This window comes from Hibiscus syriacus, unplaced genomic scaffold, assembly GCF_006381635.1.
Source record: "Hibiscus syriacus cultivar Baekdansim isolate YM2019G1 unplaced genomic scaffold, ASM638163v2 tig00000916_pilon, whole genome shotgun sequence".
Lineage (NCBI taxonomy): Eukaryota > Viridiplantae > Streptophyta > Magnoliopsida > Malvales > Malvaceae > Hibiscus > Hibiscus syriacus.
In genome coordinates, this window is record NW_024061833.1 from 2,615,278 (window position 1) to 2,634,263 (window position 18,986).

The 18,986-nt window shown below is 35.9% G+C and overlaps 1 long non-coding RNA gene across 1 annotated transcript in view; it reads left to right on the forward strand.

Annotated features, from left to right (window-relative positions):
- Positions 1 to 18,986, forward strand: part of LOC120118133 — a 30,406-nt gene that overhangs the window by 1,174 nt on the left and 10,246 nt on the right. The window contains exons 2-3 of the long non-coding RNA XR_005515718.1: positions 8,554 to 8,564; positions 15,868 to 15,874. This is a non-coding gene — a long non-coding RNA (uncharacterized LOC120118133). The remainder of the gene's footprint in view (positions 1 to 8,553; positions 8,565 to 15,867; positions 15,875 to 18,986) is intronic.

Below are 18,986 nucleotides of genomic sequence, written 5' to 3' on the forward strand. Positions count from 1 at the left end.
TTTAACAGTGAACTTGACGACGATTATGGCTGGAAGGCATGACTAACATTATGTGGCCCAGTTAAAGGCTCTCCCATTTGGTGAGTATCGGGGCAAATCGTTGTACATATCATTCTAAAAAGCTGCCATTTCTTCCCATTATTTTATCTTTCTCGACCTCTTTAATATGGCATTGTTGCGACAACACTTGCTTTGTGCTTTCAGTAGGGATTTAGTTAACAATTTCCTTCCTCTTCTCTTTTTTGTTATATTTTTTTTTAAGGATTTCCAGTTTTCAAGTCTTGCAAGTGTAATCTATTGAACAAACTTTGGGAACAGATTCTGTTTCTTATAATATGATGTTTACATGTTTCACTGCCCATTATTCATTGCATCATTAGCATCAGCTGCCCTAGAATGAAATAGTGCATTCAATATCTTTTGTTCCCAACCTCTTGTGCACTCAAACAGACAAAGAGGGGTCAAAAACCATATCTTGAAGCTTAGAATGAAAAAACGAAGAAAGAAATAAAATGAAAATGAAGAATGCATTGTAAAAACTTTATTTCTTACACCAACAAAACAAAAATATCATTTTTGTCAAAAGTGTCAAAAATTCTCACTTTTAGAGCTCTTGAATTCATCTAGAAGCTCATGGAAAGAGGAGGAAAAATCTTGCCTTGACAGAAATGATAGGAGCAATGATATTCAGAAATATATCTCCTTTGAAAAGGCTTCAAGCTAAAGGAAAAAAGAGGGAAGAAGATGAAGGTACGAAAGAAAAGGATAAGAAGATGAAAAAGAGGGACAATGACATGTTCAGTCATTATCCCAAATAACTCAAGTAAAATACAATAAAATTATGCACAAGTTAAGCACAAATGGTTTAATAAAATTATTGATCATTCTTCTTATCACCCTTATTAAAAAAAATCTCCCATTTACTTCACTTTTGGCCCAATACGTATCACCCTAATGAACATATATAATTCATAATTATTGAAGCTTGAGGCAACACACGAATGTTGACTCGAAATTTGAGTAGTTAGACTGTGATTATAGAACATTGGGCTGAATCATTAGTGAGAAAGAAGAGAGTCACGTTGGGGTTCTTATCTACACAATTTTTGTCCGGCTCCATTATTGTGTTTGATTTAACAGATATATGGCATAGTTTTGTTGAATGATTGATTCATTTGATTGAAATCTACTATGTAAGAAACACATATCATTTATATGTTTTGTAATTCGGAGACAACCCATAATTGAGTAGTTTAAACTTATGGCCTCTAAAAGGTGTCAAATAAATTAAGATTCAACCACTATGTTCTGAATCATTAATTCTTTACTTGAAGAAAGGTGATTAAAAAGTGGGATTCAGAATTCTTAGTCCTTTTAGCTTATCTTAGGATCTATGCCCTCTTTTACTCTCTCTCTCTACAAAAGAAAGGGTACCTTCCCCTTCTCCTTTCACTGCACGCATTTACAGAAAGTTTGTTTTTTTACATCATTAAATCTAATATCTATTATGTTTCCATGATTGCTTGCATTATAGTAAGCTTACGAAGTATTTCATCTATGTATGGTTCCTTTCATTTTCTTTAACGACCCTGGAAGATAATTCTTGGGGATGCTGTATTTCATCTATGTTTTGTTCTTATCTTCTTTTGTGATTTATCTCGATGAATATTTGTAATTGTAGACAAATTGTGGATTTGATGTTTTTGTCCCCGTGCTTGGTAATTGAATCTTTGTAAGTGTTTCCCAAGCTGTCTTTTTGTTTTTCTGGCGTTATGCAGTATTGGTGAAGCTTACAAAGGATCCCAAATGGATGGTTGTGGTGATTTTATAAAATTTCATGGACCTGATACCCTTCCCTGAAATCTCTCGTGTCGTCCGCACCATCGAGGCGAACTACTTGACATAGCCTGTAGAATTTTAAAGAGCACGAGCAATAAGAGTTGGAATGCCATAGGAGGAATCATAGTGTATGCCTTTTTGTCTCAAGAGCTTAACCCTTCCATAACAAAAGATAACATATCGGAGGCCATTGATGCATCCAACAGAGACAATTAAACGGACTTGCTATGGTGAAACTTTTATGAGTGATAGAATTGTGTTTGCATATAAGCTTCTTTTGGTATGGCTTCCCTATAAATCCGTCTAAGGGTACCTGAGGAGTTGCAGAGTGAAACAGCGGGACAGTTCAAGTCATAAATTGGCTGACAACAAGTTCATAAGTACATGTTTCACCGGAATTTCCAATGGCTTGGGTGAGCTTCGTGTCAACTGGCTGCATTAGGCTTTCATTCGATGTTCAGTCAGAGAAATGAAATTCAGTAGGCTACATGGAAAGGAAGGCTGAGAATTATATTTCTAAATTGCGTCACCATCTGCTTCATTTAACAGCTCGAATAACGAGTTGTCAGAAAAACGGTCTTGCAAGTCGGGTTACTGGGCGGAGTTCAGCAACAAGAAACGGATAGTTCAGAGATGCTCGATTCCACAGGAAAGTGTGCTTCAAGTTACTTGCTCAAAAAAGAGAAATGTAAGCTTTCCTCGGCATCACCTGTAACAGAAAAAGGTGCATCTTCATCTAGTTTTCGTACTTTCACCGAAAGCTTAATACAGAGAGGCACAAGAGGTTGGGAACAAATGATATTGAATGCACTACTTACTACTTCATTCTAAGGGCAGTTGATGCTGATGCTGCAATGAATTATGGGCAGTGAAACAAGCAAACATCAAATTATAGGAAACATAATCTGTTCCCAAATAGATTACATTTGCAAGACTTGAAAACTGGAAATCCTTCAAAAAGAAAACAAAAAAGAGAAGGGGAAAAGGAAATTGATACCTAAATCCCTACTGAAAGCACAAAGCAAGTGTTGTCACAACAATGCCATATTAAAGTGGCCGGGAAAGATAAAACAATGGGAAGAAAGAGCACCTATGTCCAATGCTCCGTACAACAATTTGCTCCAATACTCACCGAATGGGAGAGCCCTTAACTGGGCCACATAATGTTAGTCATGCCTTCCAGCCATAATCGTCAAGTTCAATGTTAAAGAACCCGCTATCCAAGAACTCATGAGCTATATCCAAAACTATATCATCCTGCAAATGGAGAGACTCAGGCAAATCATGTGCTCTCTGGTTGAATCCAGCATTGCCACCAGCTGCTGAGGAGTCACTGTTTGAAGCACCTTTAAAACTGTTGCTTCGACTCGGGGCAGGCCCAGCTGCACTTCCCGATGCTACCAAAGTTTCTTCCCAAACTGGCATTCCCATTCTGCCAACTAAGGGACTGCTGTTGCTGTTGTCGAACTTCGGTATTGTTATTAGACATCTCATGGTAAAGCTGTTGAATCATTTGTTGTTGTAAAACCTGGTTACCATGAGAGGGCTACAGATGGTTCTTTTGGACCAAGTTATTATCGCTTACAGTAAGCTGCTGTTGAGTTGGCAAATGGGGACTCGATAAGCCACTAACAGGCAGGGTCTGCATGGATCCTGATAACACCGTAACAGGTCCTTGGAAATTTGACGATGGACTCTGGTTAGAATTATTGAAGGAAGAAGAGGCTTCCTGATTGAGTTGGGGTTTGAATGCATCGAGTTCTGCCTACTGAGCATATTCTGGTAGTTAGAAAGTGCCATAGCAGCTTGTGCTGAACCGCTTAAAGTTCCTCGACCAACCATCTGCTGCTGGCTGCTATCCATTGGGTTGCTTATCCTAGGAAGTGCCATTAGCTTATTGAGGGTATTCCTGTCAGTTGGCAGACCCTGAGCGTTCGCTAACTGCTCCATTTCCTGCAATTTTTGCATTTGGAGCTTGGCTGCACTGGCATGTAGAGGATAGTTTTTCAAGCCATCTGCAAATATGGTTATTAAGCAAACAGAAGGCTAGAATCAAATTATCATTATTTTTCAACAGGTACCAAAACAAAAATGAAACGCTAGCATGAGGCATCTGAAGATCATCTCATGCTACATGAGAAACAGTTCAAAATAAAAGCATGGAATTACTATTCTCTAGACATTAATAAAAGAAGAAAGCATGCCGCATTATAGTTAGAAATAAAAGCAGTTGCATGTTAAATACAATTCCATGATTGTGACCATTTGATGTGATGAACAAAATAAAACTATCAAAACGACATAGGTCAGCAAGGCAAATGCACAACTTACCAATTGGCCCAACCTTGTGTTCTCGACAAAAATCTATTAGATCTTTCATGCTACTTACAACCTCAGCAATCTACAACAAATTATGCAAAAATTGTAAGGAAACTCAGAATTGAATATCTATTTACTTAAATGCAAAATGCCAAAACTAATAATTAAACTAATAACTTTTTTTGGTAAATAACTTTACTTGATCCTTAGTTAAAAAATAAATAAATAAAGAGTATAAGGTCGTACGACCAAAAGCTCAATTTAAACAAACACTAATATTTCAAGACCCTGCAAAATCACTTTTTTGGTGCCTCTCTGGCTTAGTGGCACTCAAGGAGGGTAACAATCAGAAAAATCATATTTACATGGTTTGAAACAAGTAATCTCTTGAATCTGATAAGTGTCATTTGATGGAAATATGGACTGCAAAATAACACCGCTAGCACTGACAGGAAAGATAAATAGTAATTTAAAAAAAACAGATTCATAAACCGTGTCGTGGTAAAACCACTGCCTTAGAAACGAATTCGCCCCGATGTGTATAATCACTGCAATAGGTGGACTGTTCCCCCGAGGTTAACACGGCTGTCCAAGAATTCGTACACCCGAAAATTGGAGTGAACTTGGTGGTATTTCTCTTGTCTCAACTCAAACAACACTCAAAAGAGAAGAATGTTTCAAAGCAAATGTTTGCTTGGGATATATCAAAATGAATGAAATTGCTCACTATTTATAGGCTAAATAATGAGGGCAAAATCATCATTTCCAATACTAGTGGAAAAACCTAATTTGAGCATATTTCCAATGCTAGTGGAAAAACCTAATTTGAGCATTTTTCCAAGTAGAAATTCCTAATTTGAGCATTTTTCCAATATTCAAGTATAAAAACCTAATTTGAGCATTTTCCAATATTCTAGTGAGCATTATCAACTTTCCCCCACTAACGCGAAATAATTCCTTCGTAAAAATGAGAGTAATGAAGTTAAAACATGAGAAGAGCAATAGCGAGATTAGTTGCTTAAGCACTAGTGAAACTAGTCTTGAACTTTCTAAGATTAGGGTAAACTCATAACACAACTAACCCCTTCATCCACCAAAGTCCTCGATGTGTCTACAAAGAATATATACAAAAGCGTATATATGTTTAGTCCTCTTTCCTCATGATTCTAATAAGTGTACTAGAAAAACGGCCCAACATTTTTCATAGAAGGTGGCTAATCCTTCTCACTTACGTAGGTTATTTCATCAAGTTTATCTCAAAATAAACCACTCAAATTGAGCTATGAAATAATTAAGAGCTTTTATAATAGCTCAACCTCACAAAGGGTATGATGACTTTCTTCAAGTTCATTAAAAATGAACCACCCAAACTCTGGGATAAGAAATCATTAAGAATAAATATTCAACCTCATAATTCGGTGAATTCAATATGTCCTTTTCACTAGGAACTCCCATTCAATATGTCCTTCTCACTAGGAACTCCCAAACTCTTGGGTTTGAATTCATTAAGAGTTTAATAAAACTCACCCTCTCAAGCGGTAAGTTCATATAGTCCTTCGCGATTAGAACTACCCACTTAACTCTGGGTTATGAACGTATTAAAAATAGATATTTAGCCAAAAAATTGATAAATTCACCAAGTCTTTCTGACTAAGACCACCCAAAGCCTGGGCTATGAATTTATTAAGAGCAATTAAGCTCATCCTGGGCATGCACATTATTCATCATAGGGATAGGCAGTAGGAATGTGCACTATGAGTATTTCCATGGTTTCGCTTGACCACATGGAACTTAGATAACTAAGTTGGGTATCCACCATGAATTCCTCAACTAATGGGCTTTAGACCCATCCCCCTCGACAAATCTAGGACCAGCTTCCTACTTAACCCTTTGGTAAGTGGATCTGCTAGGTTCCTTTCCGACTTCACATACTCTAAAGAGAGCACTTCATTCTTTATTAAGTGTCTAACTTGTAACATCCTCAATTTCGGGTTAGAAACTAAATTGTAAAGTTTTAGAATTTGGTGATTTAAAGTATAATAATTGATTAGTGCAAGGACTTATATGAAATGTTGTGTAGGATCAAATTATAAAAAAAGAAAGAATAGAAGGATAGAATGGTCTTTTGCAAGGAAAATAATTAAGGAAGGGATTTATATATATTAGCTCCACATGGAAGAGAAGAAAGAAAAACCAAGGTTCCAGAGTTCTCTTCTTCTCTTCTTTTCTCCCAAACGTGAAGACTTATAGCAAAGGTGAGATTTTTCATAAGCTAATTATTTGCTGAAATTTAAGTTTGGTTTTGCTCCTTAGATGTTAATTAAGCTTAAGGAAAGCTTAATTTACTTTAAAACAACAAGATAAAGAGTGTAGGAATAATTAAAGATTAGGAGTACTTGAATGGAATTTTGAAAAAGAGTTTATATTTGGAATCGGAGGTTGAATTTGACTTGTTATCGACTTAATTAAGACATACAAAGTGTTAGAATTAGATTTAGAACATGTTGGAATTTAAGGGAGATTCTTGAAATCTATGTGGAGGATTGAATTTTTTAAGTATAAGAGGTATTGAATGGGTATTAATTAGTTTAATGTGATGTATGCAAGTTAAGGAGATAAAAAGATGGGAAATATGAAGTGTTGAGAGGATTATGAAGAGATTTTTGTGCTAAAATAAATTTTTGGGTTGTGTGCATCGATGCACATTCAATGTGTACCGATGCATCAAGGGTAAAATCCCAGAAATTGTTCAAGGTGTATCGATGCACATGAGGTGTATCGATGCACTCCTTTAAAATAAAAACATCGAATGTCATTAGTATATCGATGCACAAGTAGTGCATCGATGCACCCCCTTAAAATACAAACATCGAATGGGATTTATGTACCGATGCATAGATTGTGCATCGATGCACCCGTCAAGGGATGCATTGTTACATGGTGTAGTGCATAGATGCATACCTTCATTAAAAGATGAAAATAACTTTCTTTTTAACCTAAGGAGTGATAGTTTAGAATATATTAATTAGTATACTGATTAGTATCAATGTATTACTATATAGATATAAACCGTAATTTCGTTTCGGAACAAACAAAGGATTAGGATCAAGTCAAAATAAGCAAGGCCAAGGTGAGTGCATATCCTAGATGAAATGGAATTGAGACAAGACTTGCGATAAGTCTATCTCTAATAATTGAATTTATGATTTTATATTCATGCACATGCATACATATATATGTGTTAACGTTATAGTGATTTCATGCATTTTTCTTTCATGATTAACATGGTATTATATGAATGAATGCCATTTTCAGAGAATTCTTCCAGATATGTGAAATAATGAAAATGATCATATGAAGTGACTTATGTGTTTACATGGACAATGATGAAAGATATATGAAATGAGAAATATATTTATAATTAAGCCCGTGTTATTTAATATGAGAGCTATAGGTATAATTGGCATACCAAGAGTCGAGGGATTATCAGTGGTCCTTCGGGACACAGTGGTTCTTCGGAATAATAAGTGGTCCTTCGGGACATAGTGGTCCTTCGGGACAAATATTCAGTGCCCCTTGAGGGAATTATACGAGCTGTGGTGATAGCATATTGCACAACCTCTATGTACTCACATACCTTTGTTCTCCATAATGTACATGGGCAATTAAAAGATAAGTTAAAGTGGAATTAACATAAGAATATATGTTTTATATGTGCATGTTACCGTTATATATGTTATAGTGAAATAGATGCATACAAATAAAGATGTCATGATCAGATGGTAAGAATGCATGTTCATGAATGCATTGTTATATATATATATATATATTTATATTATGCCTCACTAAGTCTATGACTTAGCGTGTAAGTGATTTACACGTAGGTACCAAGAATCAAGAGGAGCAGTAATAGAGGCGGCAAGGACAACATCACTACTAAAAGACCAGATCAGAAGTAATTGACAAAGTAGGTATTTTGGTTGTGTATAGAGTGTTGGCATGTAATACGTGGTTAATTACGAATGCTCTGATCGATTTTGTATTTTGTGGTCTCTTTTATGTAAATTAATGTATTTGGTTTTAATGAAAGTTTAAAATTTCCCTGTTTTTCTTTAAGTGTCAAAGTTTGAAAAGTCAATGTGACACCTCGGACTCATATTCAGGTCGGATATGGGTTAAGGGTGTTATATTTAATGGTATCAAAGCTACGATTTAGTCGATTCTCGGCATAAACCGAAGTCTAGAGTGTCCTATAAAGTATATATGCCAACAAAATAGTAAAAACTTCTGATATGATATAATAGTAAGTATACTGTTTTGCTGATAGAATGATATGGGTATGTTTTTATAGATGTCCAGACATGGTAGCTCTAGAAGTGAAGTGGGAGATGATAGGCCCGTTGAAAGTAGTAATTCACCTGCCCTGGCCAGGCAGAGTGAAGATCAGACACCCTCTGGAGTACCTGTAAGTGATCAAGATGTGTTCTTCAGAACAATGGACGCGGTATTGGTGCGTTTTCAACCTTCTGTTACTTCAACTCCAAGAATGAATATTGCAAAGAAGTTGAAGGGTTTAGGAGCACCAGAGTTTAGAGGTGAAGCCGAAGAAGGTTTTGTTGCTGCAAACCTTTGGATTAATGATGTAAAAATCATGCTTGAGGGACTTCATTGTTCCGATCCAGAGAAGCTGGATGGAATAGTCTCATTGCTCCGAGGGCAAGCAAGGATTTGGTGGACCAACGTTACATTAAGAATGCCCGGTAATCAAGTAACTTGGTCTTTGTTCTTAGAAGAGTTCAAGTATAAATATATCGGAGATCAGTTCATCCGACAGATGAAGCAAGAGTTCATGAATTTGAAGAAATAGAATCGTACAATGTATGAGTACGAATGTGAATTCAACAAGTTGAGCCGTTTCGCTGCAGAGTTAATTCCTACAGAGAAGGATGTTTGTGATTGGTTTGTTGAGGGATTGCGTCCTCGTCTGAAAGAGATGCTTATTGTGTTGAATTTATCTTCGTTTCAAGAAGTGGTGAACCGTGCTAAAGCTCTGGAAAGAGCTTAAAATGAGAGGTTCGGGGATTCTCGAGTTCAGACTTCAAAAAGATCGGGCGCATCATCGAGTGCTGTACTATAAAAAAGTGGCAGAGATGTGAGTTCTTGACCCCAAGCAAGATCAGAGTCAGTTGCATCTTCTGCAAGGGGATCAAATCAGATGAGGGGTCGACAGACACAGTCAGTGGGATCTGGAGCTGGGAGATCTAACCCGAGCCAAGTCAGACAATGTACATAATGTGGAAGGAACCATTCGGGGATATGTAGAATGATTTCTGGAGCCTGTTTTAAATGTGGGGACACCGGACTTTTTGTTCGGGTTTATTCCATGTTAGCGGGTAAATCTGCTCATCCAGAGAGGTCTGCCTCGGCTATCCAGAGAGGAAGAGGTAGAGGTAGAGGTAGAGGAAGAAGTCAGTCAGAATCCTCGACTCCACAAGAGATACTCTCCACAGCTCGGGTGTATAATCTCAAGACTAGCGAGGATAGAGATGACCCAGAAATAATAACAAGTATCTTTCAGTTGTATTACAAGAATGTGTTTGTATTGATTGATTCGGGGTCTACATATTCTTACATTTGCAGTAAGTTAGTGAAAGAATTGAATATTTCGTTAGAATCTACTAGCAGTGAGGTAATAGTGACTAATCTGTTAGGACGCAGTGCTCGAGTTAATATGGTATGTCGAGGGTGTCCCATACAGATTCAGGGAATTAAATTCCCAGCTAATCTGATGGAATTACCTTTTGACAAATTCGAGGTGATACTGGGAATGGACTGGTTATATCGTTATTACGCTAATATTAATTGTAGACTGAAAAGAGTAACGTTGAGAAGTTCAGAAGATATATAAGTTATTGTATTTAGTGAAGGATGAAACCCATTGGCTAATGTAATATCAGTGATGTCGGTAAATAAGTTATTACTACAGGGATGTCAAGGGTTTATTGCAAGTGTGCTGGATGTGAGAGAAAAAGAGAAGGGGATTGAAGAAATTCCTATAGTCAGAGAGTTTTTCTGACGTTTTTCCTGCAGAGTTACCGGGTTTGCCTCCAGACAGAGAGGTATAATTTCAGTTTGAAGTAATGCCGGGAACTGGACCTATTGCCATGTCACCATACAAAATGGCCCCAAATGAGTTACAAGAATTAAAGATCCAATTACAAGAATTACTGGACAAAGGGTTTATCAGACCGAGTGTCTCACCATGGGGAGCTCCAGTTTTGTTCGTAAAAAAGAAGGATGGATCTATGCATCTTTGCAATGATTATAGGCAACTCAATAAAGTGACCATCAAGAATAAGTATCCCCTCCCCCGAATTGATGATTTGTTTGATCAGTTAAAGGGAGATTTAGTGTTTTCAAAGATTGATTTACGTTTTGGGTACCATCAATTGAAGATTCAAGATAAAGATATTCCAAAGACGACATTCAGAACGAGGTATGGTTATTATTAGTTTATCGTGATGCCGTTTGGAGTTACGAATGCCCCTGCTGCTTTCATGGATCTCATGAACCGAATATTTTAACCTTATTTGGATTAATTCGTTGTGGTATTCATTGACGATATTTTAGTGTATTCGAAGTCGGAAGAAGAGCATAGTTCGCATTTGAAGATCGTTCTACAAACTTTGAGAGAAAAGAAGCTTTATGCCAAAATCTCCAAATATGAATTCTGGTTGAAGGAAGTGACATATCTTGGATATGTAATTTCTGCAGAAGGGATTCGAGTAGATCCCCAAAAAATGAAAGTTATTTTAGAGTGGGTAGTTCTAAAGAATGTGTCAGAAGTTCGGAGTTTTCTAGGGTTAGCTGGCTATTACCGAAGGTTCGTTAAAAACTTTTCGATAATAGAATTACCCCTAACCAAGTTATTGAGGAAAGAGGTAAAATTTTCTTGGACTTCAGAGTGCCAAGAGAGTTTTGAAAAGTTAAAGAAGATTTTGACAGAAGCTCCAGTCTTGGTTCAACCCGAGTCTGACAAGAACTTTGTAGTGTATAGTGATGCGTCTCATAACGGGTTGGGATATGTGTTAATGCAAGAAGACAAAGTGGTGGCCTATGCTTTGAGGCAATTAAAACCACATGAGAAGAATTATCCAACACATGATCTGGAGATGGCGACAGTAGTGTTTGCTCTTAAGATCTGGCGTCACTATTTGTATGGTGAGCGATGCTACTTGTATACGGATCATAAGAGTTTGAAATATTTGATGACTCAGAAGGAGTTAAATTTAATACAATGAAGATGGGTGGAATTCTTAAAGGATTATGATATAGTGATCGTTTTTTCATCCGGGGAAAACGAATGTGGTAGCGGATGCCTTAAGTCGAAAGATGTTTGCAGCCTTAAAAGCTTTGGATGCCAGACTATCATTAAGAGGAGACCGTGCCATATGTGCAGAATTGACTCTCAAGCCATCATGGCTAGATCGAATTAAAGAATTGCAAGCTAGAGATGAAAAATGTTTAAAGAAGTTACAACAGATAAGGAATGGAGAGGTTACAAATTATGAAGTGAAAGCTGATGGGAACCTATATTATCAAGGGAGGCTAGTAATTCCAGATGATGATGAGTGGAAGAAAGACTTGTTAATAGAAGCTCATTGTAGTCCATTGACTATGCATCCGGGAGGAAATAAAATGTATATGGATCTCAAGAGTCGATATTGGTGACCTGGAATGAAGAGAGACATTACGAAATTCGTATCCAAATGTTTGACGTGTTAGCAAGTCAAAGCCAAACATCAGGTTCCATCCGGACTGTTTCAACCTATGTCTATTCCTCAGTGGAAATGGGAGAATGTAACAATGGATTTTGTAATGGGGTTACCTTTGACCCCGAATAAAAGAGATTCCATTTGGGTGATTGTAGACAGATTGACTAAGTCAACTCATTTTATTCCAGTATAAGTTGACTTTTCCATGGATAAGTATGCTAAGTTATATATCAGAGAGATTATATGTCTACATGGTGTACATGTTTCTATTGTTTCAGATCGAGATCCTAGATTTACTTCACAGTTTTGGAAATCATTACATAAAGCGTTGGGAACTCGGTTGAACTTTAATACAACGTTTCATCCATAAACCGATGGGAAATCCGAGAGAACAATCCAAATTTTGGAGGATATGTTGAGAGCTTGTGTTATCAAGTTCAAAGAATCATGGGAAAGGTACTTGCCTCTTGTTGAATTCGTATACAACAATAGTTATCAATCAAGTATCAAAATGGCACCTTATGAAGCTCTTTATGGAAGAAGATGTCGTACGCCTCTAAATTGGTTCGAGATTAAAGACAAAGAAATTCTTGTCCGGAGTTGATACAAGAAGTGGAAGAAAAGGTTAGAGTAATTCAAAGTAATCTCAAAGAAGCAGATGATAGACAAAAATCATACGCGGATCTAAAGAGAAAAGAGATCAAATATCAAATAGGAGATAAAGTGTTTCTCAAAGTGTCTCATTGGAAGAAGGTTTTGAGATTTGGTCGAAGAGGAAAGTTAAGTCATCGATTCATTGGACCTTATGAGATTGTAAAGAGAGTTGGACCAGTGGCATATCAATTAGCATTGCCACCTGAAATGGAAAAGATTCATGATGTCTTCCATGTCTCAATGCTTTGGAAGTATCGATATGATCCCTCCCACATTGTGACTCCAGAAGAGATCGAGATTCAATCGGATTTAACATATGAGGAAGAACCGGTCCAAATCTTAGCTCATGAGATTAAGCAATTAAGGAACAAGATTATTCCATTAGTCAAAGTATTGTGGAGAAATCACAAAGTAGAGGAAGAAACATGGGAGCATGAAGAGGATATGAGGAATTGGTACCCCCATCTCTTCATGCAATGAAAATTTGAGTACGAATTTTCTTTAGGGGGAGATTTGTAACATCCTCAATACCGGGTTAGTGACTAAATTATAAAGTTTCAGAATTTGGTGATTTAAAGTATAATAATTGATTAGTGCAAGGACTTATATGAAATGTTGTGTAGGATCAAATTATAAAGAAGAAAGAATAGAATGATAGAATGGTCTTTTGCAAGGAAAATAATTAAAGAAGGGATTTATATATATTAGCTCCACGTTGAAGAGAAGAAAGAAAAACCAAGGTTCCAGTTCTCTTCTTCTCTTCTTCTCTTCTTTTCTCCCAAACGTGAAGACTTATAGCAAAGGTGAGATTTTTCATAAGCTAATTGTTTGCTGAAATTTAAGTTTGGTTTTGCTTCTTAGATGTTAATTAAGCTTAAGGAAAGCTTAATTTGCTTTAAAACAACAAGATAAAGAGTGTAGAAAGAATTAAACATTAGGAGTGCTTGAATGGAATTTTGAAAAAGAGTTCATATTTGGAATCGGAGATTGAATTTGACTTGTTATCGACTTAAATAAGACATACGAAGTGCTAAAATTAGATTTAGAACATGTTGGAATTTGAGGGAGATTCTTGAAATCTATGTGGAGGATTGAATTTTTAAGTATAAGAGGTATTGAATGGGTATTAATTAGTTTAAGTAGATGTATGCAGGTTAAGGAGATAAAAAGATGGGAAATATAAAGAGTTGAGAGGATTATGAAGAGATTTTCATGCTAAAATAAAATTTCTGGGCTGTGTGCATCGATGCACATTCAATGTGTACCGATGCATCAAGGGTAAAATCCCAGAAATTGTTCAAGGTGTATCGATGCATATGAGGTGTATCGATGCACTCCTTTAAAATAAAAACATCGAATGTCATTAGTGTATCGATGCACAAGTAGTGCATCGATGCACCCCCTTAAAATACAAACATCGAATGGGATTTATGTACTGATGCATAGATTGTGCATCGATGCACCCGTCAAGGGATGCATCGATACATGGTGTAGTACATCGATGCATACCTTCGTTAAAGGATGAAAATAACTTTCTTTATCACATCATAAGCAATATCAGGCCGAGTATAGTTCATTAAGAACATTAAGCTTCCGATTAATTTAGCATTTTCTATTTGGAAAATGCTACTTCCTTTATTCTTAAAGAGATGTATGTTAGGGTCTTAAGGAGTTTTAATAGGGACGACATCAAAACTGTCAAATTTCTTTATCACTTTCTTTATATAATGTGCTTGATTAATTTGGCATCTCTTGACTCACAAATAGAATAATCTTGTAAAAATATGAATCTGTATGCAATACTATTCATAGCATACCCTATAAACACTGCATCAACGGTTTTAGGTCCGATGGTAGACTTCATAAAGTATGGCAAACCCACTTTGGCCAGACACCCCCACACTTTCAGGTATTGTAAATTAGGAGCGTATCCTTTCCATAATTCATATGGGGTAGAATCTAATTTCTTATGAGGAACTTGGTTCAAGATATGATTTGCCGATAGAATGGCTTCCCCCACATATTATTAGATAACCCTAAACTTACCAGTAAAGAATTCATCATTTCTTTTAAAGTTCTATTTTTCCTTTTGGCTATACCATTTTGTTGAAGAAAATAGAGGCTGAAGTTTCATGAATTATGCCATTCTTTTCACAAATATCTTTTAAAAAATTAGATCCATATTCACCACCTCTATCAGATTTAACTCGTTTGGTTCTTCTATCTAACTGATTTTCAACTTCTTTCTTATAAATAACAAAGAAGTTTTCATCTTTATCTTTACTTATTAGGAGATAAACTTTTGTATATCTTGAATAATCATCTACAAAAGTTATGAGTAGTGTTTTCCCCCTTTACTTTCAGTGTTTCTAAAATCTGCTAGATCAGTATGAATGAGTTCTAACAGTTCAGTCTTTCTATTAGAAACAATCTTAAAATGAGGTCTATTATGGTTGGCTTTTACACAAATTTCATGTTTGTTAAAGCTAGTTATGTCTAGTTTAGGCAGAACATTCATATCCATCAATTTATTTAAAGCATGAATATTCAAGTGTCCTAATCTAGCATGCCACATATCAATGGATTCAACAATATAAGCAGAAGTGGTAGCTTTATTTTCACTAAATTGAGTTTCTCTGACAAATAAACCATTGTTTAAAAAACATTTCCCAACATAATCACCATTTCGGGAAAATACGAGTTTATCTGCCTCAAAAACTATCTTAATGTTTGCCTTATTCATAATCCCACCACTTATCAAATTTCTACGCAAAGCAGGTACATACAGAACATTATTTAAGGCTAGAGTTTTACCAGAAGTTAACTTGAGTAAAACCTTGCCTTTTCCTAACACTTCAGAGCTGCCAGAGTTCCCCATGTACACACGTTCACCTATGTTCCCATTCTCGAATTCGGTTAATAACTCATTCCTTGCGCAAAAGTGCTTTGAAGCACCAGTGTTAACTACCTATTCCGAATTATTTTCCACTAGATTAACTTCTGAGACCACCGCAACAATGATTTCATCATCTTTTTCTACAACGTGCATCTATGACTTGTTATCATTCTGGTGGTCTGAGCGGTGTTGGCATTGATAAGCTTTTTGGCCAGCTAAACCACATATATAACACTTGAACATCTTTCCTTCAGGTTTGGCCTTTCCTGACTTCTTGAAGTTGGTAGCCTTATGAAGTTTTGTCTTATTATCTTGATTCCCTCGTTTCATGATCTTCTTGAATATAGACTCAACCAAGTTAGCTTTAAAAGATAAATTACTCAGAGAATTAGTAACCTTATCTTTTAAACGATTGGCTTCTTCAATCTTCATATGGCCCACCAACTCTTCAAGTGAAATTTCTCTCTTCTTATGCTTAAGAGAATTACGGTAGTCGGACCAGGACTTGGGAAGCTTCTCAATGAGAACATTGGCTTGTAGTACCTCATACATTTGCATCCCTTCGGCAATGATGTCAGCGACCAAGTTCTCATAGGCATGAACTTGATCCATTATCGGTTTGTCGTCTTTCATATAGAATTTAAGCCATTCACCGACAACGTACTTTTTTATGCCCGCATCATCTGCACCATACTTTTCCTCCAGAGTTTCCCAAATCACCTTGTCACTCCTTTCTCTAAGAAACATATCAAATAATTTATTTGACATGTGACTGAGCAGATGTCCTCACACCGTTTTATTGTCTTTCTCGTAGGTAGCGAGAGCGGCGGTGGCAGTTACTAAGGCATCATTATTCAGGACTGAATCCGTATCATTACCAGTAGTTGGGGTTGGCGGCATGGTAGGTGATGGCTTGAGCAGCACGTAGTCAAGATCAAGCTGCTCGAAAAATATCAGAATTCGTTGGGACCACATTCTATAATTCTTTCCATCAAGTGCATCGAGCTTGGAAAGATTGGGAATCAGTTTGCTCAAAGGTGTTGTCATGATTGCAGTATATAGAATTCGTTTCTAAATTGTTGGAAATATGGACTGCAAAATCACACCGTTAGTACTGACAAGAAAGATAAATAGTAATTTAAAAGAAACATATTCATAAACCGTGTCGTGGTAAAACCACTTCCTTAGAAACGAATTCGCCCCGATGTGTGTAATCGCTGCAGTAGGCGGACCGTTCCCCCAAGGTTAACACGACTCTCCAAGAATTTTTACACCCGAAAACTGGAGTGAACTTGGTGGTATTGCTCTTGTCTCAACTCAAACAACACTCAAAAGAGAAGAGTGTTTCAAAGCAAATGTTTGCTTGGGACATATCAAAATGAATGAAATTGCTCACTATTTATAGGCTAAATAATGAGGGCAAAATCGTCATTTCCAATACTAGTGGAAAAACCTAATTTGAGCATATTTCCAATGCTAGTGGAAAAACCTAATTTGAGCATTTTCCAATGCTAGTGGAAATACCTAATTTGAGCATTTTTCCAATATTCAAGTGGAAAAACCTAATTTGAGCATTTTTCCAATATTCAAGTGAGCATTATCAACAACATTAAGTCATGGAAAAGAAAGAATTTCACATTAGTTCAATTAACCCACATATTGCTGTTTGTTTGCAAGTCTTGCTGAGAAACCCCCTCAGATCCACCTTCAGAAATTGTGCTCTGGCATTTCTGTGCTACCTGAAGTAACTGGTTTACCTACATCACATACAAAAGTTGGGTTATAGCAGGTGTCCTTAAAGAGCTTAAAACAAACAAATCTCCTTTTCCATTTCATAGTATTTAAGTACAATTGAATCTTTCAGGTTTCATCCCCTAGGGCTTCCTCTCTCATTTCCTTTGTTCATTCCCTAATGTTGCTGCCTACTCTCTCTTTCCCTTATCTGCTCTACTCAATTTGGTATCAGTGCAATACAAATCTAAATGAAGAAAACAAGGCAAGAATAAAATAACGCCACTTGTGGATTATTTGAGTAAATACGTTAGCCATTGTAAGTGACTTTCAGTTGTCCTTGTACGATTTCTCATCCTCATCTTTCATTAAAAACGTAGCTACAATTGTATGTACCATTATATATGATACAAGCATAAATTAAAGAAATAGCAAAGGAGTGATTGTGTATTTGCAGAAGAATCATCAACAGGAACATAGAGCTAATAAGTTGCAAAATTTAGAACCTTAGGTGCAACTAAATGGCGCGGAAAAAGTTCATGTCTACGTGCACAAAATTCCCAAGATAATATCTGCAAAAGGGAAGTGCCAATAGGATATTCCCTAAATAGCAGAAATAAAACTGCAAAATGACAATAAGCTTTTGTTAACCTTTAAGTCCCGAGTGAATATTGTCATAATCATTTTTTTTAGAAAACAATTATGTATTATTTTAAAAAAAACAGTTATGACTTTTATTTGAAAAAATGGGGATTTATTAATTAAATTGAAAAGGATTCGCCATTGACCTTTAGGCTAGGTAGGTCGAATACCTAAAAACGTATTTTAAAACATTTTTAAGGAAAAATCATTTTTTAAGACAAAAATTGGTCTGCGTTTACCAAAAACTCGACTTAATAGGTCCGGGAGTTGGTTACGAGTGGGGAAGGATTAACACTCCCACAACGTTAAAAAACTGGTACTGGATCGCTTACACGTTGTCGTAACGGTGGTGGAACTTATAAATCGAATGTAAAGTAAAATTATGATCCATTTATTTAAATTTGATTAATTTATTTTGAATTATTTATTAGGGAAAATTCTTTAATTTGAAAAGAAATCTCGAGAATAGTAATCCTCCGTCGGAAAAGCTAATTAATCTATTTCTTTGTTTAAAAGAATATTCCCTCATTGATTAAAAAGCACAAATCGAATATAAATTGGTCATCAACATTTGTATAAGATAGAATAAGTTGATATTTAGCGAGACACGCATTGTATTAAAATAGAATAATAAAAATGAATTAATTAATAAAATAAAATCAATTTATTTCAAGTTCACATTTTGTTTGAACGTCTTATTGGATTACACTACTTCGACCAATCGGTGTTTTCCATGCCCATTCTACAAATGACGTTCTTGAAAATAATTTGAATAATATTAATAATTAAGGAAATACAATAGGAATAAAATGCGATTGGAATCATGTGAACTAAAATATTTATAGTAAAAACATAACATATTACAAGCACTGAAAATAAGATAACAAACGAAAGGGATTAAATAATAAAACAGGAAAGATAATGCCTAAAAACAAAATAAAATAAATAATACAACACATACTGTAAAAACAACACATTACAAACATTGAAAATGTAATAAACCCATACATTTAGGACAAAAATACAAATATCCAAAATTACATGATAAAAATCAAAATAATTAAAAATACATAATTTATAGTGACCAAAATAAATACGCGTAAAATAATATGTCCAAATCAGAAGCAATA